At 38.4% G+C, this 27933-nt stretch overlaps 1 protein-coding gene and 1 long non-coding RNA gene across 11 annotated transcripts in view; one reads left to right on the top strand and one right to left on the bottom strand.

Moving 5' to 3' along the window:
• LOC121910329 overlaps positions 1-20899 on the top strand; it is a 109245-nt gene extending 88346 nt beyond the window's left edge. For 7 of the 9 annotated variants that reach the window (XR_006099657.1, XR_006099656.1, XR_006099658.1 and 4 more), the window contains 2 exons: positions 8070-8148; positions 8254-9425. This is a non-coding gene — a long non-coding RNA (uncharacterized LOC121910329). Of the gene's footprint in view, positions 1-8069; positions 8162-8253; positions 9426-20675 lie in introns of those variants that run through there. The other 2 variants (XR_006099650.1, XR_006099654.1) reach the window with 2 other exon arrangements.
• Positions 1-27933, bottom strand: part of opcml (opioid binding protein/cell adhesion molecule-like) — a 204026-nt gene that overhangs the window by 71703 nt on the left and 104390 nt on the right. The window lies entirely within an intron of this gene.

The raw sequence follows: 27933 nt of genomic DNA, 5'->3' as shown, positions 1-27933 counted from the left end.
ATGGGACCCATTGCATCTTATGTTCCAGGATCCAGTTCAAAGTAATGACAGCAGCACTGAAGTGAAACCAAATGGCAGAGTACAATGTGCTGCGTAAATATATTACCTTGTGATCAGCATGAGAAAAGCTCCGCACATGTTAGCTGAGATAGTTGGGTCTTTAATTCTTTGTATTCACAAGTCCAGACTTTGAGACGTGTGTTCATAGCATTGATGAGCTGACTAGCGATTGTTTGCAGCGCTGGCCTCTTGTACCTTTTTCATTATTTTCTGGCTTTTGCATGTGCAACCTGCAAGTATATATGTGTAAATCTATCTTTCTTTTCTCCTACACAACCCTTAGCTGATATTTAATTGAGCATAAAAAGGCTATACATTTTATTTCGAGAAACAACATGCATCCATTCAGACGCAGAGTTTGAGAGCTGACAACATCATGGTAGGAAAGTCTTCCAGCATATTCTACCTTTCTCTATCTTCCTCCATAGAGCATTCATACCAACCCAGCCCACATGCTAAAGTGTCTGAAAGCTTTTGAAAATGTTTCTGTAGCCAGTCTTTGTGTGTGTCAGCTGAATCGGTAAGCTGAAAGCAGTCTACAGAGGAGGAAACTGAACATGAAAATCTACCATTTAGCAAAAATTATGACTGACTAAATTCCATTTCAAATGAATGAATAAATGAGCTGCGATTAACTTATCAGAAGTTTGCTAATTAATATTTTCAAAATGTGACGGTAAATGCTCCATAGTGTCAGAAGCTCTCACGTAGACTAACCTGTTCCATCTCTAGCCTACACAGATATTCATTGGGATTATGTGTGTCTTATAAAGTGTAATATTTTGTACAACATTTCGATGATGGTTTTAGTTTGGTTTCATACCAGGAAACAATAATAATCATAAACTTTGTTTATATAACACCTTTCAAAGAAATATTACAATGCACTTCAGAACAAACTGAAGCAACACAACTCAGAAAGGTCAAACCAGTGAATTTAAGATGAAGAATGGACACACTAGATTTCCCTGGTCTTCTCCTATTTCTCTGTAAAATGACAGCAGCCATCATTAATTTGAGAAAAAAAAAAAATCATAACTTTTTACACATCAATAATTTCTGTCACACATTCTTGATTAATGGTTTAATCAAATCATCACTCAATGCTAAGTGCAGGGCAGAACAACATGGCAACGTATTCTTAGCTTAATTCATCTATGGTTCCATTTTCACTAATTCTGTTCTCTTTAGATATTAGTTTGCTTTTGGTTGTTTTTTTTTGTGTGTATCAGCTCTGGATTTTATTCTCCAGCACACTAGAAAACCCTGTCTCCTATAAAATATGTTTATATACTTAATTGTTTTCCCAACTATGTGCCAACAAATGTGATCGCTGGCTGAATTATGTTCACTGGCAACATTTTTTTTAAATCAAAGAAGCAATATATTTTTGTACTGCAAACAAGTTGTAGGGAGATGGTTGGGATGGATGGCATGCGTTTAAAAAGCAGGACTTAAAGACCAGAGACCGGAGTTCACATCCTGAGTCCTCTGTGTGGTTAGGTTTAGGCAACAAAAGCACTTCGTCAAAGTCACCGCAGACTTTTTTTTTTATATTAAACCAAGACCATGATTTTTCCCTAGCCTTAATCAAGTGCTGCCAGTATCTAAACATAACTGTGGAAAAAGTAATTATGCAGTTAAAAATACTTGAGTTAATACAAGCACACACTGTAATGCTAGGGCAGATATTTTTCACTGATACATTTTATTATCAATATTTTTGTGACCTGCAAGATACAATAACATTTTCTCATCATGTTGCTAGAAAACATAATTCAGGGCATTACATATCCTTCAGGATGTATTGGTTTATTTTAGTGGTATATAATACGTGTGTATAATTTAGTATGGTATAGAGTGGTATATAATTTAGTGGTATATAAGGTAAATGTAATATCTAGGAGACAGGGTTGCTGTTTCACAGAGATCACACTGTTTCAAAAGGAAGGAAGAGGTGATTTCATTATTAATGACTGAGCACACCTATTGATGAAGTTTTCCTCCTAATTTCACTCATCCCCAACTGTGCAGCAGTTAGGTTGCATGTTTTATACTAAAAGTAAGACGTCACACCCTGTCTCACAGTGCTATGTGACTGCTCTAGGTGCTGTGCACCACTGATTCACAAAAACAGAGCCCAGGGGGTCATATCCTTTTGAAAATAAAAAAGAAAACAGCTCAGGGAAAGATGTTCGAATGTCAGAATTACTGCTCATGGCCGTACTGTCATGCAAAAAACTTCTACACAAAAACATCTGTTGAAGATAATGCAGGGCCACAAAATAAAAGATACGCTGTTTTTTCTTAATAAACTTATTATAATTAGAATTTACAGACCCTCTTACCAAGCTAATGTTTTGAAGTGGAACAGAAAATACTAAATCCATCTAGATTTTGAGACATTCTTCATTTTAGAGTTCTAAAGAAGCAATGAAGTTTGTGTTTTACTTCAGACATTGTGGTCATACAAACAGTATTTAGTGTATTATTTATATGACATACTGCATGACAACATATGCCAAACATGAACTCATCAGTAATAAATTGGTTTGGAGCAGTATCTGACAGGGCACTTAACACTACAAAACCGTTTGCTTCATTTTTGTCTGTTTATGTAAAATAATCCATCAGGAGAGACATTAATGGTTGGAAGTTCCAAAGTCATTTTATTGCTGTCATGTTGTAGTCAAATGATAAATCAAAAGTGCTTTAATATGACACAAAAGCTGATGTTTTCTTGATATTTGAAAAGCAGAAAGCTTTGCTTTAACATGGGTCCATTTAACAAGTGCAAAAGGTGCTTTACAGCTGGGACTATCTGGGAAATGTATTGCTCAGTGTGTTTCTGGATGCACTGATAAAATTGTGTGTTTTGTCATACTTTAAAATTCCATCTCTAATCATGACATGTAACTGGTGACTGTTGAAAGTAATATCAAGTTGATTTCATTTGGAGAAGAGTGCATCATTTAAATCCCACGCAGCATGGCTTATATTCACAACATATCCAGTGAGCCAACAAATTAAATGACAGCGTGACATGAATGTGCTCTTTAGAAATGAAAAGAGGCAAAGTAACAGCTATTGAGAAAACATGTTCTTGCAATTTCTCATAGACCTTCACAGGGTTTTTTTTTCTCCCACTTTCCATGTCCACAGTCTCTTCCACTCCACATCCTTGTCTGCTATCTTTTCATGCCTGCCGTCATGTTTTCACACAACAGATTTTTAGGTTTTTGCAAAATTAAAATGTAATGCATCCTGCAGTTCACCAAGAGACTATCTTGCTGAACATTTTAAATGCATTCTCTTTATTCCCAAGCAGGTAGAGGCATGTTGCTGCAACAAAAATGAAACAAAAACTATTGAGCTGTTTAAATCTGTATCCTGTATTTTAACCATAACCTTGAAATTTGCATTAACAGACCATATGGATTATTGAGTTGACTGTTGTGTACAATATTTTATATAAGTTAGCTCATTATTTAGTCTGTGCTACAAAGTGAAGTATGTGCCAATGGTCGTTTATTTTTGGGAGCCAAATTTCAGTCCAAAAAATGTATTCTGAATCTGACCCGTGTGCCTTGATTGCACAATGTGCCAGCAGGACTGCTAATGACCTCTACTTCATGGAATTCAGTACAGCAGGTATAATTATAACACCGCGTAGATATATAATTGCCAAGGAATGTAAGAACATTTTTAGCACTGCAATATACCATAAGGTGCAAACACTGTTCAAATATGATAATGCTGAAACCACACACTGTTAAAGAAATTCAAACTAACAAAACACATTTCTTGCCTCACTAATTACCAGATGCGTACTGTAGGCTACTTGGGAAAAAAAAAAAGGGGTTACATATCCTGCTCCACACTGTTCAGAACTTGTCAGGTAGCATGTCAACAAGAACAGAAGAAATTATAAAGACAAAAGGAAACAATTCCCTTGTTCTGTTTGATACTATCACAGTGTTAGGTGATGCCCTTACTTTGTTCACTTCCTGTTCGTCTGGGCCAAGAAACAAAAAAAGGTCACCAGAGTAATCAACTCATAATCTCCCATGTAGACAATGTCACTGACAGGTCACAGAAGAAGGAAGACCAACAAACTACCTCCATCCAACACAATAAGACTTTCAAAGAACATCAGTGTATTTCCAGTATCAGCTTTATTTCCCTACAAGGGATGAGTTTGGATTCAATGAGGAGTTGTTTGCTCTTGTTACGTCTCATAAAGGTCATGCAAATGATCTTCTATGTAATCCAAGACTCAAAAATTACAAATGTACACTTTTCAGACTGTAATAGAATCTCTATTCTTGGCATGTTAAGTACAACTGAGGGCCCAAAAATGGCATAAATCAATATGGGAGAGGGATATATCATCTGATATTACTTTAATATTCAGAGCTCTTATCAAGAGAGGCTTACAGTCCAATGAGTACAACCAAAGATTTGTAACAAGTGCAATTTCTACAATGGATCAACATGCCAAATAACCCAAAAATAAGAATTACAAATGCCAGGGCCTTCATATTAAACTCGTAAAATAAAGTGTCAGATTCTGGCTTCAAAAAGCATTTTTCTCAATGGCTACAGGCTAAATTGAGCCATTAAATGATGTGTCTAATGTGGCTCCCAGCTTCAGGTCACAACTCTATTCAGTCTCAGAGCACCGATGCTGTGAGAATGCAGGCCACATAAATACAGTCTCTTGATGAAAAGGAAGGATATCTGAGGTGAATTTCACCACTTTGCCTGTGGTGCAACTTGTGTATAGAGATACAAAATTATAACGCTCCCTAATTGTAAAAAGCTTTGCAATTTTTTGTGAATTGTTTTGAAAAATCTTCCGGTTTTAATGTGTTTAATGCAGACAGTAAGTTTCAACAACTAGAAATGGTAAAAAACAAGCACACAGAGTCTCCACTATCTTGAGTTTAAAACTGTGTTTCCCTAAGACTACAGACACCCTGCTACAGTATTTGTTCAAGACTCCAAAGGTATTACATTTGGTTTTAAATAGGTCTACTAGGGTAAAATCTTACACTGTATCTTACCCTTGAATCCCGAGCACACCATCTTTGCTTCTGCTCCATGCTGCAATATGCGTATCACTGATTTCACAGCAGGGTGGAAAAAGTTCCATCATGTTTGGTTTGATCTGATGATCTGTTCCATGGCACTGACTTCGCTCTGAATCCACACATACCTTACTACTTTTTAGGGTTTTAATCTAACAGAACTTTCTGTTGAATGTGTCTTTTGAGATTGAATTGAAGAGACTGTACGCACAACACTAATGTTTAGAAAGTTCCTTCTCATCCTCCTGACTGATCCTGTTGCCACGCTAGATGATTTAAAGGTGCAGTGTGTAGAATTTAGTGGCATCTCATGGAACGGACTTGGCAGAAATGGAATATAACCATGAGTATGTTTTAATTAGTGTATAATCACCTGAAAATTAAATGATAGGGAGCAGGTCCTCTTCCACGGAGCCCACCATGTTGCACTGCCATGTTTCTACAGTAGCCCTGAACAGACAAACCAAACACTGAATCTAGAGAGGGCCTTTCACATTTTTCACGAGTTTCGCAGCCACCGTGGATTCTCCTACACGCTCGGTGGGGGTCATTCAGTTGTGTATAAAATGATGCACAGTCTCTCTCTAAAGTCAGAAACTGTAGATGAAACACATGAATTATTCTTGTCGCTGTGTGATGACTACAGCTGTTTGATAAACATGGAAAAGATCCAATATTCACAAGTTGTTGTGGGAAATGGAATCCAATGAAACGTATTTCTGAGCTCCGGGTCACCGGATTACGCTCATGTGGATGATATTATTGGATATTATTGGTAAGAATCCTCTTTAAAAATAAAATTGTATTTTGATTCTCATTTCAATCTGCAGTAAATGAAAAAAACATGTTGCAAAGTGAGAGGGGCTAAACTTAACATGCATGAAAGGTGTTTTGTGATTTTGGATATATTTAGGTGAAGCCACGAAAATTGCCCTGCGTCTGCATGTGCGATAAGAGGTGAGCTGAGCTGGTTTTATAACAAATGCAATTTGGTGCCAAAATGAGCACCAAAATTGCACTGCGCTGCCTAATAAACACAACCTCAGCTGCAGCCTCTCCTCCCATGTTGGCGCAAGTGTGCTCCTTTAATGCCCAGAAATTAACAAACAGGCATAGATGCACAAAAAGTACTTTTGCCTCGGGAAAATTGCATAAAGACTCTGTTTGGACCAGCGTGGGCCTGCCACCTGCAGGAAAACTCTCTGTCTTAAGTGTATGTTGCGTAGTAGGAAAGGGCAACCACTTATTTCCACATTCAGCAAAAGGTTTATTATTCAGCTGATAAGGTTAAATAAATACAAGTAGTGTTCTTCTTTCTTAGACTCACTTACATAGAAAAAGACAAAATCACAAAATGTCATCCTAGCGGAGATGGTAGCTCCGGGTGGAAGACAGAGCCAGAGACTCTTCTTTGATCTATGTCAGCACAGACATGACAATTAGGCGGTTTTGCCAATTTGGAATCAATGATTACTGTATATCCTAGTTTTCACATCAACAAAATGTGTCTCAATTGTCTCAAGCATGTGCACTGGCAGTTGCTGTGTTCTTGGTAGGGTTGGTGTGACATTAAAGAGCAACTTGCAGGTTGAATTGTTTTTTACTGGATTTACAGTACAGATTTACTGGTTTATGTGTCATGTGCCTTTGAAAGGTTAATGTATGATTTTATTAGTTTAACAAGACATAAAGGCAGAAATTAAGTGACCATTTTTAGCAGCTTTTTTTTCATCAACGTGTCATATTACTTCACATAAGGGAGTCACACTCCCCATCCCAGCTGCAGTACACTGTACGGTAACAGGTACTAATGAGTCTGAGCAGTCGTCATTTAGTGAATTTGTATTTTTTCTTCACATTGTTTTGCATTTTATCATTTTTCATCATCGTGAATAATTGTGTTTGTGCAGGCTATACAGATTCCAGCCTGTCAGGACCTATAGTTCACTTTCTTAGCAGGAGAAGCAGCAGCTAGTTTTCGTGCAGGTGAAGAGATGGACTTCACTGCTACCTCTGTAATGGAAGGACATGGTTGTGTGTGGGCTCATTTGAGACGGGAGGGTTATGTTATTTGCGATATGACGAAGTTCAGGATGGGATGTTGAAGCTTCATCAGCTCTGCCTTCAGCAGCAGCTCTGAGTTGACTGGAGAGATTTCGGAGATTCAGTTTCACAAAGACATGAACTGCTCTGGTAAGTCCTTGTTTCTAAGGTTTTTACCTTCCAAATCAGTCAGCATGCTGGCTTGAACTGAAAAGTAAGGTCTGATGTGTGATTACTGTTGTTAGGCAGTGTAACTAAACTGTAAAACCACCAGCTGATGAGGGATAATGCTAATGTTAGTTAGCTAACACTGTTATCATTAGTTTGGTGACTTTTCCTTTGCTCAGCTGTAATTTTTATTCTCAGGTGGTGTTATGTAGCTGTGATATACGGTTATGAGAGATGCTACAGTAATGAGTGGTGGTGTCTCTGAGGTCCTCTTATGTTAGCTGCATTTGTTCTATATCACACAATGATTAATGATTGATCTTCACCATATTCTCCAGCAGAATAGTGTATATATGACATTGCACTGTTAATGTAAAATAAGAGTTACTCTCAAAAAAGACTCATATTTGCAGTTTCAAGCTCTCTTTGTAACTCTGAAACCATCTTCAGGAGCAGGTAGAGGTGTCAGGAAACAGCTAATAAATAGCAGGTGTGCCAGCTGATTGCTCAGCAGCATCTGATGATGTCTCAACATCATGTAAACACCTTCAGTTCCTTTGATAACCAACATGGAAGGAACTAGCATATTTCTTTAATGCCTGGCATGTTGGTAAAAATTTCATCCTGATGTTTGTAGTTTAGTTTAAGTTGGCTGTTTTTTATGTCTAACATTTTATTTTCAACATATTGTTTCTGCTCTGACACCAGTCCAGGGAGGCTTTGGATGCAGGCATGAAGAAGAGGGAGTGGAGGACCTGAAGCTGTGGACGCCAGCCATCATCAACCAGTTAGCAATTTTAGTCAGTCATTTAATCTAATTTATAATTTGGGTCAGTGAATGTATTTAATATTATATCACTGAATGTGATCTAAATATTCTTATCTCCCCCAGTATATGCATCAGCCCTGACGGAGTCTCTGAGGGAGGACTACTTCAGGTCATCAAAGACTCTACGAGAGAGAAGCGCTACCCTGTCCTCCACTGCACCAGAGTCCCTCTCCAGATCCCGCCAGCAGATCAGCAAACATGAGGCAGTCAGCCTGTAACCTGCACAGCCTTGACGGTTTAACACAGGACTTTAGTGTGAAACCTGGCACAGATGTTGTGGTTTTCAGTTTGACATTATAACAAGTCAGATTAATTCTACAATGACTGATTGTTTTGTTGTTTATTCATTGAAACCTGGTAAAAGATTTATATGAAATTTGGGGGAAATTTTTGGATCATGAATGATTGAGTGATGGGGTATTTTTGAACATTTTCACTATTTACTCATGCTTATTAAATAAAAAAACATGTCTCATGATTGTGTATCTCTATGAATTTTGATGTAGAGCCAGACACAGACTGAAACATTTTGAAGTAACTAATTAAGCATTGTGCAGCTTTGGTGGTATCCATGCTGTGCTTTCTAGTTGTTTTAAGGGTAAATTAGTATTTATTCATTTGACCATATATGTTTGAGATACATCAAGATACATCATTTAAAAACTTACATGTATGTTTATGTGTCCTACCTGATTCTAGTCAAAATTAGATATAGTATATTTTGTACCAGTGTTTTATAGGTTAGTGGTTACATGCTGTTACTTTATGTGTTAAAACACTTATTGATCAGTTTGATGGTGAAGGTAACTTCCAAGTTTGTGTTTTGAATTTGGGTGGTGGGATTAAGCCTAGGTTTGCATGTGTATTACATAATGTGGTTTATTTTACTCAGTGCAGTTGGAGAATATTAGAATGCACTTATATTTTTTATTAATATAGATTTATTTGTATAAGCTGCTGATGTCTGTAGACCTAGCCAGTAATGCAGCATCTGTTTGATAAATATGAAGCTGCCGTTATGAACCAAAAAGATTTTTTTTTCCAAACAGACTGGTACATTCTGTCAGCTGAGGTGTTTCCTATCTGTGCAGCCGAACTTAGCAGCTCCTCGACAGACTGTTTCTCCCTGACAGTCCCGGTGCTTCCTTCACTCAAGCTGCCCGTAAGACTTGCTGCTTCTTTCCACTTTAACCTGAATAACAAACTGGGGCTCGGTGCTCTGGTTGGATCCACATGGAGAGCCGGGGCTAACGTTAGCTAAGAGGCGCAGCACGGCCAGAGGGAAGCACAGCCAGCTGGCCTCTGTTAGCCTCCCAGCTAACGTTAGCCCCGCTTCTGCATGTAGGCCTGACAGGCAGCTTGAGTGAAGTGGAGCCTGCGGAGGAAGCACCGGGACCGTCAGGGTGAAACAGTCCTTGGAGGAAAGCACAGTCAGACGGCGAAGGAGATGGCAACAGATCGGCCTCTCATAATCAGAAGAAATGGCCGATGTCGATATTTCATTTTAGAGCTTTTATCGGCTGATACCGATGACGTGCAGATTATATTGTGCATCCCTAGTTTGTAGTCCGTTATATATGTATAAACATTTACAACCTCTTCAATGTCAAAACTAGTGTTGAGATCTATTCATTTCTTCAACTTCAACTTGACAGCTCTCCCTTTTGTTACATCATTTCCAGTTTGGCTTTTTTAGATGTGGAAATAAAATTATCTTTCAAAAATGACTCCAGAAGTCACTGTAGTGTATATGTAAGTTTTTTTAAAATTTTTTTTATGAAAATCTAGATGCTACATCTTTTTCCTACACATTGATTCACTGGGGTCTCTGACCTGCAAGTTGCTCTTTAAGTGAGGGGTCATTATTTGTTCTGTCTCAAATACGGCATTTAACATTTAATATGATATAAGTCTAAGAAACAAGCAGATATTTATATTTTGTGAAGCTGGAACCAGAGAATGTTTGGGCATTTTTGTTTGACAATATGACTTTAACGATTAATCACTTATTTCAAGAGTTCAACATTAATTATTACCTAATCCATTAATTGAGCAAGTGTTTCAGCTCCAGTCTTAAATATTACAGCTGCAGCTCACACTATACATAACCAGACTAATTAGCAAAGGGATGGGGTCCATGTTGCCAATGAACTCACATTAGCAGGTGCAATGTCTTTCAGAAAAGACCCATGTGTCTACAGAGGAGGTGTTTCAGGCGCATTTTTCAGTCATTTGTCTCACACTCTTCTGACAGAACAGACGCGCTTCTATTTTAATCAATAGAGCTGTGTACATGGACATGTAACAGCTTGTGTTTCACTTGTGACTATCCACCACAAAGCTTCTTTCTAGGGTTTGAGTCGATTTTCTTCAGTTTTATATATATTTCTTCCTATTCTTATTTTGTTACTTGTTACTTCCACTTTGCCAAGCTGTCCAATAATCCCTCTGCCTTTATAATGCTTTTATCCTCTACTACATTGCAACAGCAAATACAATTATCAGGTATAATGAGAAAATGTTATTAATTATTGTATCTGGAAAGTCGCAAGAAGGTTAATATTGAACATATGGGTAAAATGTTCAAAATATCCAACCCTGGAGTACAGTATCCACTGGTAGTAAGTACAGCATTATTAAACCTTTTAAAGGGGACCTATTAAGCTCATTTCCAACTCTATATTTTTATTTTGGGAGTCCAGCTTTGCATGATTCACAATTCAGAAAACTCTTTATTTCTCTTATACTGGCCCTTTATGCAGCCCCTCAGTTCAGCCTCTGTCTCTAACAGTCAGTCTTAGCTCCTATCTCTTTAAGGCCCCCCTCCCAATGAGCCCACTCTTTTCTGATTGGCCAGCTTTCCAGAAGCCTGCCAAGGGGCAGCCGTATCAGAGTTGTGTTAAGTTACCAACGATGCAAACCCAACATTTCCTGCTTTACTGCTTGAAATTACAAGCTTTAAAATGACTAAATAACAGGAGACTTTTATTGTGAATAATTTACAGGAAATGAAACATATTCCTCACCGAATTAGCAGAGCTTTGTTATCAGCGCTAAAAACCAGTCAACACAACAAATTTTGAGCTCTTTGTTCAGTCTATCAGTTAGAAATAATGCAGGAACAAGCAGAAAGAGCCACAGTGATGATGATGTTTGATGAAGAGCTGCAGACAACCAGCACACTTCCAAACTACTTATTTTACTTTGCAGTGCTGTTTAATGGAAAAACACTCACAGCACGCCAGTTTAACTCCAGTCATGGCTCGGCAATGGAAAACTGCCATAATGTTAGCGGAGCAGAGCAGTGAAATCGCGCATTGTGCGTGGAGCAGCTGACCATAGAGAAATCCATCATGGGCCAACGTTGGCTCGGGCTGAAAGTAGATTAAAAAAAAGAAGTAATCCCTGTGCTTTTGCCCACAGGTAGAACTGCTACATACATTTACCTCATTATTTGACACTTTGGCCACATTTAATATGAACCTCCGACATTGTAACATTGTTCAGCAAAAGCATAATAGGTCCCCTTTAAGGTTATGTTTGGCACTGGCAGCGCATGGTTAAGGTTAGGGTAAGGTTGTGGTCCTGGGTTTATATGGAAACCTGTCACCTATCTGTAGAGAATATATTCATTATTATACCATTAAAGTGTACCAACAGAAGATGTAGTCTGTACAGAACACTGCCTTTTCAAACCCACAACAGAAAGATTTGGTTCCTGGCCCAAATTTGAACAGATGACTGTCCTCATACTAGGATTCTGGGTGTTCAATCATACTGAAAAAAATAAAAATAAAGGGAACCAATGCTTCCCTGCTTGACAGTTGCTGTTTAAAAGATAGATGTGGGTTGAGCCCCTGCAATGGACTGGCTTCCTGTCCAGAGGGGTGTATGGCTAAGCTGCTTCACGCCTCAAAAACAGGAGATAATCTCCTTAGCAATGGGCCCCATCAGCTCAAACAGGGCTTACTTTTAACACTAAACAGACTGACTACCCATCAGATCAGTGTATCATTGTATCACAGTGTATCACAGCAGCTTTGGTGCACTTTCATCTAATGAAAACATCTCAGTAAAATCAGGTGGACTGATCAGGATGCTAACACATCCCAAAATTAGGCCTATGGGTAGCACAAACTGCAGGATGAGATGTAAAAATGTCTCAGAGCAAATAATTAATAGTACACAGTGTTGTTGAATATTAAACATCAAAGATTTTATTTGAATGAAAGCCAAGGAAGCTAGTTTAACATATCTGCATGTGCTCATCATGTGAGCATGGCCAAAACACGAACATGAAAACAGTGTAGTTCATTCCAAATAGCGATCGAGCTCAGTAGGTGATAAATTGAAAGTGAAATCCCCACCAGCCTCAGGAAAGAACGAGCACTTTTAAATGTGTTACACAAGCAAAGCTTATAAGGCTTACTCTCCAATTTCAGTTATCCTAATGTTGTGGAATATTTCAAATGCCTCATTACTTGCATTTTGCGAGAAAGGGAGAAGCCTCTCTCTACTCTATAATGAGCCCTGAAGCTTATTAGACCAGTGTGCATTGAATTGAAAGGACCGATGCTTTCTCTTTTTCTTCTCCTCTTTATGGGAGAGAAAGGCTTGGGCCCTAATCAGAAAAACACAGAGCCACATCATTACACTTGACGAAACTAAAGAGGATAATCCTGTAGTCCATTTAGGGTATTTTATAATTGAATTGAATTACTCTTGCCTTCTAACATATCATGGTGAACTGATATTCAGTTCAAGAGGTGCAAGATGTTGTCAAACTTTCTCTCAAATGTATGCCCTCAAATGGACATATGAAGCAAAGGGATCCCCACTGCTGCAAATGTGTGAAGCATCAGACATGTAGAGGCTCCCCACGGTCCTAACCCATGTTGGCAATGTGTTGCAGTACTGCTGAGAAGGCTAAACCGATTAACACAGTCTCATTCACTGCCTTCTTCATCTTAACTTGCACTGGAAGCTATAAACAGTTTTATTTTAGTCAATAGAATGTAGGTGTAGAATAATAACAGAGCTCTAGCATTTGTGTGAAGAGAACTCCTCTTTTATCAAAAGTTGTGACAAGTTCCTCAAGCAAGCAGCCTTTGTTTCTTTGAGCACTGTATCCAGCAACAGTTCATCCCATGAATGCTGATTAGAATTCAGGCCATTAGGACAGTAAAAAGGCATTAAACTGTACAACCATTGTACTGTACATGTCATGCATAATAGATTGCTAGGACTCCTCTCTTTGCACTCAAACTTTACACGAACAAGGCCAGTGCTGACACTGAAACTAGAGTCTGAGTCATACATTCTGAATGCAGAATCAAATTCTTTTTCAGTCCTGAAAGAATGAGTCCTGAATGAATCTTCCTTCTCAGTTTCACAGCTTTTTCTATGGTAACAAGTGTGTATCAGGGCATGTTTTTCTGGGTCCCAGGATGTCACATGACCTGCAGCGGCAAGTGCACAGGTTTTCACATGATGCAAGTGGGTTGGTAAATGACCCCATTCAATTCCACTGTAATCCTGTAGTTTTACTGGTAGATGTTACGACAGGTTATTTGAAGTGACAATGGTAAAGATCAGTCAAAATGAATTTCTGTGCTAGAGCTCCAGGAGCTAGTTAACTTAGCTTGGCATGAAAACTGGAACAGGGGGAGAAACAGCTTTCCTGGCTCTGTCCAAAGGTAACATCCACCTAAATACACCTACAGACACCTTTAAAGCTCCCAAATTAACATGTTCTCATTCGTTAGATCCATGAAGAAAACAGGTTGTGTCGTCACTGTGAGGTTGAAGTCAATCCAAGAAGTAATCAACTGAAATATTACTGAAATATTTTTTAATGTGTAACTCTGTCCATATACCTTATTGAGAATCGATGTGTTTCCTTCAGAATCACTTCACAAGAGAGAATCCACTTCACTACTAAGAGATCTACCATTTAATGTGCTCCTGGTTTCTTTGGAATTCATCTTACATCAGTTAAAATGGTGACAACCAGTTCTTTACCAGAATCTACCAGTTCAACATGCTACAAATGGATTTCACCCCAATAAACAATATAGTGGAATTATGTATATCGTGCATCAGAGCAGTATGTCAGTTCAATGTATTTATGTCATCAACTGACTCTCTGTGGGTTTGAATTGCTTTTACCTGAGATATCCAAATTAATTTTTAAAGTAGGCCTTTTCAGCTGTGCATCAGAAAATGTCCCCATATAAATCACAGCAGGTGTTGTCATAGTGTTGTAGGAGTTATTCCATCATCAACTGACAATTTAGCAGCAACACAATTTATTCCATTGTTCAGTTGGAAAGACTGGTTCAAATTTGCAAATTAAAATTGATCTCTTCATTATTCTCTCCATTGTTGTTATTATTCAATATTGTAGAAGTAGCATGAGTCTATAAAGAAGAAAGAAACATGCATTACCATTGTCACGGCAAATAATCTCTACAGACATGTACCAATAAAACTACAGCAATCCAGTGGAATTGAGTGGGGTCATTTACCAACCCACATGCATCATGTGAAAACCAGTGCCCTTGCCACTGCAGCTCATGTGACATCCTGGGAACCAGAAAAACAAGCCCTAATACACACCTGTTACCAAAGAAAAAGCTGTGAAACTGAGAAAGAAGATTCATTCAACATTTTACTCTTTCAGGACTCAAAAAGATTCTGATTGTGCATTCAGATTGTAACACTCCAAAAGAGACCGGAAAGAGAGTGCATAATAGATTGCTAGAGTCCTAGCAATCTATTATGCATGGCATGTACAGTACAATGGTTGTACAGTTTAATGCCCTCTTAGTGTCCTAATGGCCTGAATTCTAATCAGTATTCATGGGATGAACTGCTTATATTGCATAGACCCTGTCCTCTTTGTTGTTGACAAGGACCCGGCCAAATTCAGTGCATAATGAAATAAATAAATGCAATAAAAACTGATAATATAATAATCTGCCAATAATATATAAAAATGGTAAGCGTAAAATGTAATTATTTTTGTGCATTATGTAATAAGTTATTACACTTTGTGCAAATTATTACATTTATTTATTACATTATGCATAGTTATGGTATGAGTTTCTACAGATGTAGCAGTTACACACATGTATATTATGTGGTTTGTATATCTGACAACTAGGTCACAAGAATAGTCAATATCAGTAGCCATGTAGACATCAAACCACAAACAGGCCTTTTCCACCCCAGAAATGTAACCAAGCAGCAACTACCACGGCTTGAGGCTGAAGCCAATGAGGAATAGATGCTGGTTCCAACTGACTCCCATTGTGACCCATATCAATAAGTCTTTTAAATGTGGCCTGTTACCTTCCGACGATCTCTCTAGTTTTGAGGCCCTTGTCCTAAAAACTTACTGCATAGATCCTGTCCTCTTTGTTGTTATCTATTGTCCTCCAAAATCAAAGTTTTGATTGATGGTGACTTTAACATCTGCATTGATATTTCTGATGGCTTTGCTACTGAATTTTTAAATTTCTTTTAATTTCACTAAACATGTGTCAGGCCCTACTCATAAATGTGGCCATGCATTGGATTTACTTTTTGCTTTTTTACTTTTTACTTTTCAGGGACATTGTTTTATCTCTGATCATCTATGTCTTGTTTTTAACTCTTAGTTTTCTGTTAACAGGAATCCTCATAAGCAAGAAATCTGTTCACACATCTTTAATGACACTAGTGCTTCAAGATTTTCCTCATTAATTGTGGTGTCTGGGGAATCCTTACATTTGCTTTCAAACACAAATGACTTTGTGAACTGCCTCAATCATATGTGGACAACTGCTTTGGATAATGTTGCTCCATTAAAACATTTATTTAAATCCATTTCATCTACTGTGTCACCTTGGATTACTGAAAGAATCTGTGGCATGTAAAGGGTGTGTAGAAAGACTGGGAGACAGTGGAAGAAATCAAAGCTCTCAGTGCACTGTGAGCAAATGAAATTTTTAATATAATCTTATAACAGTAAAATTAAAAATGCAAGAGCAAAATATTTTTCAGTGCTCATCACCTCCAACCAGCACAAACCTATTGACCATTGATCGATTAGTCAACCCTGGTTCTCCTGGTGTCCCCATCACTTTAAATGCAGACTGTGAAAGGTTTTTAACCTTTTTCATGAACAAGATTAAGGACATTTGATCAAAGATTGCCCTCCCCTACCACACACACACACACACACACTTCTTTGTCTGATGGATACTGGATACTTTATGTGTTATTAAGGAAATTACCACCAACATTATCAACTCCACTGGACATAATACCTTCTAAATTCTTATTAGATATTCTAGATGGTGTAGCCCCTTTCCTGCTTTCAATCATCAACAGTTCTTTTATCTTCTGGATGTGCCCCAATTATTTTAACACTGCTGGTGTCCGGCCACTTCTCAAAAAACCTGGTTCTGATCCCTCCAACCAGAGCAACTATAGACCAATTTTTAAGCTTCCCTTTCTATCAAAAATCCTAGAGAACGTTGTCTCAAATCAATCGTTGGAAGTCTTGATCAGTAATAATATTTTTGAGAAATTTCAATCAGGTTTCAGACAGCAACACCGCATAGAGACCGCCCTTGTAGGAGTTGTCAGTGATACGTTGATGAAGACAGGGTGAATGCTCAGTACTGGTTCTGCTTGATCTTAGTGCCACTTTTAACAGGGTGCATCATGGCATTATTATTAAAAGGTTGAGAGCATGGGTTGGTATCTCTGGGACTGCCCTCCAGTGGTTCTCTTCATACTTTTCTAAAATTCATTCATTCATTCAAGAAAATTCATAGCGTCTGTTGATGTCTGTACCTCCTCTCAAGCATTGTCTATGTATGGGGTGCTGCAGGGCCCCATTCTAGAACCAATTTTAATTTCTCTTTATTTACTCCCTTTGGGCCACATGATCAAACAGCATGATATTTCATTTCATTACTATGTAGATGATACTCAGTTGTACTTGTCCTGCAAACCATCTGAATTAGCTAAGTTATCTTCCCTGCAAAATTCCCTAGCTGTGGTTGAGGATTGGATAGCAGAGAATTTTCTTGAGCTTAACTCCTCCAAAACAGAAATCCTTATTATAGGCTCTGAGCACACTTATGGCCAAGTTCTGTGTGCTCTTGGCTCTCTAGCACAGCATGTGGTACCCACTGTTAAAAACCTTGGAGTTACAGCATTTTAGATCAGAACCTCACTTTCATATTAAAAGGCTAGCTCAGTCATGCTTTTTCCTCTTGAAAAATACCTCTAGAATTAATCTTCTATGTCTTTTAATGATCTTAAAGAGTGATTCATGCTTTTATCACTTCTTGTCCGGATTATTGTAATGCAGTGTTTACATGTCTTTGCAAAAAAACATGCTTTCACAGCTTCAGGGTGTCCAAAACACAGCCGCCAGACATTTAACCAAATCACAAAGGCATGATCATATTTTCCCTATTTTAGCTTCCCCTTACTGGCTGCCTGTCCGTTTTAGAATTGATTTTTAAAATTTTACTTGACTTGTAAGGCCCTGCATAGTATGGCACCGAGCTACCTGGCTGAGCTTCTAAATCATTACTCACCAGCCTGTAGCTTAAGATCCTGTGATAAGGTTGGTGCTTAATGAGTTACACTAACAGGACCCTCACAGGATGCTCTCACACAATATTAATATGAGAAATATGGCAGGGTGTGTTTCCAGAACATGAAAAGCAACTCCCTGCATTGTCACAGGTTTTGTTTTCACTGTACTATGTAAGTTCCAGGTGCTCTTAGGAGGTTGGGATACACCTGCTCGTTTGAAAAGGCAGCACAGCCTCAACATTGCAGGACTTTCTGTTAGCCAAGAGCTGCAAGTGTGTTTCAGTATCCAGGCAATTTCTAATTCATATAATTAGATGTGTGACTGTGGATTGTGTGCACAGTGTTGGGAGCACAGTAACATGAGGTATTTTGTAACATAAGTATTTTTTACAGTTTGACATAATGGTTCATATCCCTCCTGAAATAATGATACTTTGACTCTTCTACACCATAACTACAGGACACTGCAAGACTAGATAAAATATGGCAATGTGACTGTCAATACAAAAGCTGTTTGCAGGCTGAAGAATAGCAATAGGAGGAGGAAGGGAGTGGCATTTGTTAGGGAACACATGTTTTAAGTAAATGCAAGAGGAAGGAGACACCCCCATGAGTAAAGGCAAATAAGTATCTCACTATTCAGACGATTAAACAGTTCAGCAGCAGTGAGTTTTGCACCAAGCCTTTGATTCACAATAAAATCCAGCCATGACCATTAGAAAAATGACCTGATGGAATCACATTACATACATACCATGCTTTAACAGCAAGATAAACTATAATTCTTTCACTCATCAATTCAAAGCTCACTTGAAAAGAAAGAAGGCAGGGTGGTTCTTCCTCTGGGCAAACTTTTCAATGACTCTGGTGTTAAAATCCTGTAGCGGCCGTTTGTATGAGCTGTCAATTTGGGAAACGTTAGCTGCGTTTGCTCGGCCAAGCAAGCCCAACTTTACTGCGCTGTCTATATGACTCCCACTGATTTCATGTTGGGTAATCCTCTCAGAAAGATGAAATCCTGAAAACTGCTCTTGACCAGATGCCATCTCCTCCATTTAACACACATGGGAAGCAAAAAAGCACCTTTCTTGACAAGCTAGTTAGCCATTTCTTTCCAGAGAACCATTCCACATTAAATCTGTGATTATTTTTGCCTGTGGTTTGGTTTATAACAATGTTTGCAGCTGGTGGCGTTTAATCTCACGCATTTCTTCAAAAGTCAGAGTTTCAAATTTGTGTTCTAGAAGATAATCCACTTTGTTCATGATGGCAGTTGCTTTCCAGGTGAAATACAACTTCTGCTAACCGCTAACTATAAGCGAATGACAACAAGTTACTAAGCAAAAATAGCCAATCACATAGCAGCGGGGCAACAGGCAATCAGCCCCACTTGGCATCAAGTTTATGCCCTCTGCTTTTATTGCCATAAGCCTTGGACATGAGTATTGTTTTCCTGTTCTCAGCGCATTTGATGTTATAAGAGTAGGGCTATCCCCACATAGCTACTTCTGGAGTCAAACACAGTTAAAAACACCCTTTTAAAACTATTGTATCAAGTCACTGACTTCAAATTTTATGATAATAATAAAAAGCAACAGCAACCGAGTATTTTTATCTCATTCATTAATTTTAAATAATAAGTAATAAATTTCTAAATTACTCGGTGCCAGTTCTTCCATTGCTGTCTGTCTCACAACTGCACTTCCCTACCAAACTGTGCTTAAAAATTATATTTTTCATTATCAGGTTTTCAACATTCCAGTTTTTAAAACACAAAATCAAGGCAGGACCTGATACAGTTCTTAAAAGTTCAGGTCATGAAAAGCTCCAGGTTACAGGTTGGTAGGTAAAAATGCCTTAAAACACCCGAAACATGTATTGATTTCACCAACAGTGAACCAGTAGGAATTATCAATGGTCTTACTAGTTATAAAATGCAAGATTCTCTACTGAAATCATCAAATAGAAGGATTTATGTACTGGGAATTCCCTCAGGGAAATTTGGCAGGTCTTGCAGGGCTACCCACAGGCAAATATTCCAAGTAGTTAAGCTTTGCAGAGACGGATACAAAGGATGCCTCCCCTGGTGTGTCTCAGTGTGGTACACACAAAGCTGCCTTCACTGGCCCACTGACGTGCACTGTCACCAGCTAACAGTCCACCCTGTAATGGCATTTCTGGTGAAAGTAGCAGCTGACTCTGCTAAGCCTGATGACACACTTTTCTCTAAAGCTAAAGCATCAAAAGATTCTGAGCCCAACAAAGTATTTGAAACGAGTCCACCTTTCAGACTCCAAAGTGATTCATCCCTGTAAGCTGCTGGAGCCCAGACCTCACACACCTCTGTCACTGCTACTGTTGGGGTTGTATGCCGTCTGTTCTTCCTTCAGTGGGATTTCATAGAACTATCATGTGTTAACCATGAGCCTGAGGAACATACAGTATAGGAAATTGGCAGTGAGTTGGACACAGTCTATTTATTGTGAACTATTATCTATTACTGTGACCTATTACTGTGACCTGCTGTGTATTTTTTAACCTTTTTTCTTTGTCGTTGAGCCAGAAATGTGATTTATTTCTCACAATTTTTCCATGCAATATAGCCCCAATTGTGGCAGTACAATGGCTTACAGAGCAGTGGTATACAGCTTATAAATGTCTCTCTCTTCTTCTATACCTTTTTTCAAACTGATCGAGTGAATGCCAATGAGACTCCAACTTCATACATACAGTACCACACATGCTGTATCTATAGAATAATGTGCGCACAGTTTCCAGATAAGGGTTGCATTTTGTTGTTGCATAGAATATACAAACATGGTCAGGAATGTTTGAACAGACTTTACTTTTTGTTCCTTTTTTTTCCCCCTGACAAACCAATCCAGAGGAACCGCTTCAGAGAAATCCTGACTGTGTGTCAGAAGATGAGAGGAGACGAGACAGGAAATGATTGTGTAAAATCACATCCCAAGAAGGAATTAATGAGCACATTGTGTGTGTATACCTACAGCACTTAAATCAAGAAAATTGTCAGGCTGTTTTATTTTACTATCACTGTACTGTATGTGATTACATATTACAGCTGTCAAAAAGATGGAGTGTGCGATAAGTGTGTGTAAAAAAAAAAAAAAAAAATGCATTCCATAAATTTAGTTGAGTGAAACCATGATTGAAGAAATTAGTAGTTTTATTTCATCACCATTTAAGTACTAAAGTGCTTCTGCTGATGTTACTGTAAAATGCTACGTAGTTGAGTAATTGATATGCTTTCTGAAATCAATACTTTTTTTCCTTCATCTCTTGAATGTGCTCATACAGGTAACTGTAAGAGCATGCATTAGTTTGAATCTTTGCTCAGCTGATGGTCTTCCATGTGTGTAGTATTATAAGTATTGGCTTCCTGTCATTACTTTTTTTTTTTGCTTTCAATTGTAAATATACATTGTGTGTAGATCATAGCAAATTCAGAATTCAAACTCTGGTGCTGATGAGACCTTCACAGATCACGCTCTGTCAACCCTATCTGCTAGAAATTACGTTAATAGACTACTAAATTGTAACAGTAAATATCTTTTGCAGGAAACATAATGCAGGCTGAATTTAAACTGAAAGTTTGATCTCAACATAATGAGAAAAGTTGTAAATTGCAAAAATGTTAATGCTGAAAATATGACTGAAACGTTCAGTGAAAATTATTTCTTTTTTTTCTCTTTTAAAATACCTTGTCAGTAGTGAATACAGCAATATCAAACTTCTTTGTGGCAAATCTGCAATGACTTGAAGCACATGGTTATTAACATTTAAGCAAAACCACAATTTTTCGCTAACCTCCCTAACCTGCGTCTTCTACACCCCTAATCCACCCCGACCACTTCCCTATGGCTTCAGTGCAATATTCAAAGGTTCTATATGTAGGAATCAGAAATTCCCTCTCATTAGTGACAGCTATAGTCAACATCCTGGTGCTTGCGCTCATGTTCCCGTGCTGTGAGACTACTGCAGGCGATGTATTTTTCCTCACTTACACTTCTCCTAATTACATAAACGATCTCTAACGTTGTGTTTTGCACCGTGTTTCAGCAAAGTATCTCTCACTCCCAGTCAGTCAGAAACCGGTAGGCTCAATGAGCTGTGGTCGGGGAGCAACGCACTGCGGTTTTGTTGTGAAATGTGTGCTTATTATGACCTTTGGACTACCAACAGGAATAAACAAAAGGGGTAAGCTATGTTCTGCTATCGCTCTGGAGCTTGTTTTCTGCTCCTTTGTTGAGGAAATAATGTGTTTTAGCTGTTTGTGTGCTCGGGAGTGGGCGACTTGTCATTGCGGGGGTGTTTTGTTGTGCAATGTGTAGTGGTTGGTTTCATTAGCTGGACAGCTAATATCTGCAGGGTGTTTCTAGTTGGATAGCACCATTTTTGTTGTGTTGTGTTATTATGCTGGTCATTTGTTGACGTTAGTGGAAGAGAGGCAAGGCAAGGGTGTGCAAAAACGTCACTTCTGTTGGATTTTCACGGAAAATCAGTTCAGAAATCAGTCCAAAGGTTGTTACAGACAACCGAGAAAGTCGGGGAAGGTCTCTTTTTTTTACATTACATTACTCTCCGTTCACTCAATTGGCAAAAAAAAACGATCAATACATGTAAATTGCTTCACAGTTCAACTTATAGAACCTTTAAATGTATCGCTTCATTCACTCTAAAAAAAAAAAAACATCGATTGGGATCATAATCCAGGCAGCTCATGCAACTTAATTGGGAAATCCATTTAGTGATATATAAGCATACTTTCTAGGAGACAGGGTTGCAGGAATTTCATCTCTGTGTGGTTTGTCTGAATGTGTTTTAGAATGCAGCATCTTCTTTGCCTCAGATTCGCCTGAGATTTATACTTCATCAGAAGTGTTTTCAACACTGGTTGGTTTGGCAAATGTACTTCATGTTAACAAAGAGCAGCCCACAGTCACTTCCCTCAACTTCTCTATGGGAACCTCCTGTGGATAAGACAGTCCCATATGGGGCTAATGTAACAGATGAGAGTGTGGAGAGTTCATTTCTAACACTGGTTAGTGTCAATGAGTGTTGAATTAGGCCCTAAATACACTGAGAGTCAGTAGCAACTCCATTATGGTGTCAAAATACCAACACAAAGTCAGTTAAATTAACACTGTGGTGTGAATCCATACAGATACTTTTAAAGCGATGACATTAACTCTGATTTGTGTTCCGATCTTGCTGTGATGAGTAAACAATGACTATGTTTACATGCACACTAATATTCTACTATTATTCTAAATATGACAATATTCCGAATTTGATATGGGTCATGAAAACAGCATATTCTGTTTGGATATTCTGAATTAGGCTTTATTCCAAATGTAGCATTTTCAGATTAAGACATGTGGGATATGCTGATATTATTCAGGTTTTAGGAGCATTCTTTGGACATGTATGGAGTGCATTCGGAACATCTCAATTGGGTTTTTTACCAGGTTCCAAATCAAAAATTTGTGTGTTTTAAAAAAAAAAAAGTTTCCATTTGTCTCAGAGCTGCATTATTCACATTATTGCACAAGGCAGCCAGTAAAGTGTTTGGAAAGAGAGCAGAAAAAGAAAGAAAAACGGCTTAATTTTTGGTCCAACACTGACAAAGGCCACTTACCTTAACTGCCATTTTAATTTCAAAAGATACTGAATTAAAAACATGAATAGCTCAGACACACTGCAGTCAAGAGTCTGAAAATTGAGATTACTGAATCAGAAATGCATCCAAACATTTGCTTTCACTGGAGATGGAGCCGTGTTGAGCTACACATGACTATGCTGTGCACTCACAAAGTTCTGTATGTTCCATTTTTACAACACACAGTGTAATACAGGCAAGGAGAGACAACTAACATAAAAAGAATCAATGTTTGGTTAGAATTAGAACCTTTTGTGGGAATCTATTTTTCCCCACAACCAATGATAATATATAGTACATCTACATTATGTACATCTATATGTATCTACATTTGGCAAACAAAAAAAAAAGTAAAGAAAGCTTCATTACTTGTAACAAAGTTTATCAGTTTCTTTGTGGGTATTCTGAGGCCTTGTACTTGGTTCATGCTCCTCTGTGTGGCTCAAACTAAACTTCTAAAAATGGAAAGTGTTGTTGACACAGATGGAAGATGTGTTGCTAATGTGCTGCTGGCGTGATGCTCACACAACATTAGTGGTACTCTGCGCTACAAAGCCTTTGCAGTAATTATGCAAAAGGTAAAACTGAGAAAAAATAGCTTGAAAGTATTTTAACTGGCAGTAATTGTACATGTATTCATGAGGTAAAGTTGCCTAATCCTGTAATCCTTGTCTACTATTTAACACAATAGCTACACTGACTCATAGTAAAATTTGTTGATTTTATTACGTTTTTAACTTGTTTCAATAATAGCTACATTTAATTTAGATATTTTCATTAAAACAGATTAAATTCTTAAAAAGGGAAATACAGTGACATTTCATATCAGATTGTAATTACATATTTTAAATTTTATTTCAATAACATTGAAGTTTTATTAAAATATGTGACTTTAATGAAAAGAAGAATAATTTCTTTAAAAAGGAAAGATATACAGTCCCATTTCATGTCAGATTGTTTGACTGACGTTCAGCTCACTCTTCATCTGCGACACTTTAGGCAAGACTTTCCCAAAACACCCGGCGGTTTGGTGGCATCAGAGGGCAGAGTTTTGTCAGGATGTCTGCTTTTCTTCTGCCTCCCAACCCCCTTCATTGCAGGCCTGGGTTGCTCAGGGATGTCAAGAGTGGTCTTCTTCATGAGGATGTCCAGTGGTGTGAATTTCTCCTGATTGTGGGAGAGTTTCACCCACATGCTCTTTAATCCTCTCCTGAATTGGCCATGTCTGCCAGATGAGGCGCATTCTTCAGGTTCGTCAAGGAGTGCCCTCCTTCCCATGCCTGGATATCCTCATTTTGCGGTTCCACCACATCCACTTCTCCAGAGTTAGAGGATGCAATTACACTGCTGAAGTCCTGGAAATCAAGGACAACACTCCCAGGCCACCTCTTCATCTCTCGCTCCACCCCATGATGAAAACTGTCAGCATTCATGAGGATGTGCCCTCATCCAAAATATTTAAGTGTGGTGTCTTCAGTGGAGTTGGAGTTGTGGGTCACCACAACGACCATCGTCAGGAGGCACTAATTCTTGTTCTGTGCTGTGCAATTGTCCATCCACAGGACAAAATGAGGGACGTCACACTCCCTTTGCAGAGTACAAAAATAGGCAGACTACATCTTCTCTGCCTTCCTCCCAGCTATCCCCTCATGCCAGATCACAGAGATACTCTTTCTTTGATCCTGTCTTCTTGCCAACTGTGACAAAGCGTCCCCTTAGAATTATAAGGTTCTATCTGCAGGTTGTTAGTGGTTTAAAGTTTTGACATTCTTGTTAACAAAACTGCTGTATAGTACAGTTCTCTTTTATTTGTCAAAATGACACCCTTAATGTACTCTACAAATATAATATAATTCAAGATAAAAAAGGGTCTCATGGAAAATGGAGATCTCTTTGGTGAAGACTGCTATCTTCACCCCTGGCATTCGGGGCAGCATGATTACTTTCTGTAGGTTCACACTGCGGATGGACAGGTTGTCACTTTTGTTGTTTTTCTGCATCAAGCTTGTAGTGCCTCATCAATACCTCCCTTGCTCTCTCCTTGTGATCCTCCCACTTTTTACAAGTGGAGTAGACGGGAGTGGGGTCCTGGTTGGCAGCCTGGTGTTTGGCCTTCATATGGAGCTCATGCTGGAGACACTGCTTGCACTGCTCCTCTCTCAGCTTGGTGAAGCTGATGTTGCTGTTCTTTCCTGCTTTCCAGTATGTTTCGTATGAACAGTGGTTTGCAGCAAACTCCTTCTACATCAGCTGAACAGTTATATCACTTGGGAGGTATCCTCATTTGGGGGCGTGTTCTCTTCTATAATGGCTAACGGATTAAATGATTCAACATGTTTGTAAATTGGGGTGAAATTTATTTTATTAGCTGGAGAATGTATTTCACGCTCTTTGGGGGGTGTCAAGCTTGATGGGGAGCTGTAATGAGCCTGTCATTTTTTCGGATGGTATCCAGAGTTGTGAGAAAGAAGGTCTTACATACCTCTTGTGACTGACCCTTGTTATTTATAAGATGGTAAGATAATGACTTCCTAAGTCTGATGGGACCAGCAGATGTGAGGCAAGCAATCTGGCGTTGAGAGACCCTGTTGAAAATGAATGCCTTCTTGATGGCATTGTTGTGTGAGGTTAGATGGTTAGAGCGAAATCTGCCAATAGGACCCCAAAGTAGACCGCAGTAACGTACTGCTTGAGTTGGTTTTGATTCAGATTTTGTAATTCCTGCAATTTTTAGTAGTAGTAGTAGTAATAGTTTTTTTTTCTCTTAAACAAAACTAAATTGAACTCTGAAACTTTGTCACAACATAAAACAGATAAGTTCATTTTTAACTATACCTCAATTTCAACCAACCAAAAATGTAGTTACTGTAGTTAGCTTAGGACGGCAGTATAGACTGTTGTCACAAACCGGCTCAATGCATGTGACAAAGAGGAGATACAAGTCAGGTTAAAGTACCAATTGAATATTTTATTGGAAATAAAACAACATTACTATTTACAAAAGGCATGAGGTATGGAGAGTAACTGTATCAGTAGCGAATGGAATATATGGATGAGTAAGGAATGTGTATGCTACTGTTGAATACAGGAAAAAAATGTCAAAAAAACCCCCCCAAAACCTGGAGAAATGTGGAGCCTAGGAGAGAGAGAGAGAACACGAGACCAGACTGCTAGATATAGCCTTGGTGGAGGCCCACCCAGGTGTCACCACATTACCATAACGACCCTCCCTAACTGCCACCTCCTGCAGGAAGTGGCCAATTGAACCACTGCAGGCAGAAAGGGAGGAGATCTAACACTATGTATGAAGACCAATGTCCACTAGACACCACATTGATTGTATATTTAGACATTTATGTCAGAACCTCACAGAGCCTCTATATTCAATGTGCTTCATACAGGTATGGTGTGGGAGCCGGACTGTATCTTCTGCCAGTCTGTTATTTTACCACAAGACTGTGTATGTACAATACTGAGTAAGTTCTGTGTCTATTAAGCAACACATATGGAAACATCTTTATTTTGGTAAGAGCGCAGTTTTCTGATTGATGGCACAAGTCTGTGGGAGACTAATTAAAATTTTGAAACAAAACCTACGTTCGAGTTGATGTATTGTTCGTCAATAACTGAAGTAAACTTGGTGAATGGAGGCAGGCTTAACTGTTGTTTCAGTTGCTGTAAACTCCTCATCCTGCTGATCAAATTTAAAGGTCCCATCCAGACATGTTTTAAGACATAAAAATACTTCACTGTCTGATGTGTTTTTTCCATAAAAAAGTTCAATTGCCTTGTCAGACATTCTTAAAATGGCATATACTCCAAATACCTCATTAAAAAAATCCAGAATCTATGAATATGCAAATATTGTTCATTTCCAAATTTGAACTGCTGGACAAAAGATGTCTCCTACTTCACTTAAAAGTCCATCCCCAGTGTATGTGCACCATGATTGGCTCCAAACTAGTTGTGAAGTCACAAATCATGCTCTTAGGTCCGCCCCATGAACTAAAAAAGATTTAAAGTGAGCACAGAGAAACTTTCCACTTTCAGCAGATGAATGTGAAAACAAACTCTGGACATACATTCTGCACAGTGAAGCATCCAAGTAAAGTAACAATGAGCAGCACATTTTTGAGTGGAGGGAAGTAAAATTATGTTCTCTGTGTCATGACTTCTTCAAATTTCAACTCATTAAGTATGCTGTGTTAACATTTATGTTTTTAATTTGGACCTCAGTTGCTTTTCCATGCTTTGTCAATTTATTAGGATGGAAAGATATTACCACAGAAACTAGGCTACATAAACAGAATTATCAAATGAATGGATGTTTTACTGTAAATAATTCCTTAAAAAAGGATTTTGGGTACATTTCTCCTTTAAAGGCCCAACCCACCCTATATGAACAGCACTGTTTACAACCAAACAAAACATCATGGTAGAACTTAAAAGAAAATGTCTGAATC

This window comes from Thunnus maccoyii, chromosome 13 (genome assembly GCF_910596095.1).
Source record: "Thunnus maccoyii chromosome 13, fThuMac1.1, whole genome shotgun sequence".
Classification (NCBI taxonomy): domain Eukaryota; kingdom Metazoa; phylum Chordata; class Actinopteri; order Scombriformes; family Scombridae; genus Thunnus; species Thunnus maccoyii.
The sequence above is the reverse complement of the archived record's forward strand: the minus strand, read 5'-3'. Positions and strand labels throughout refer to the sequence as shown.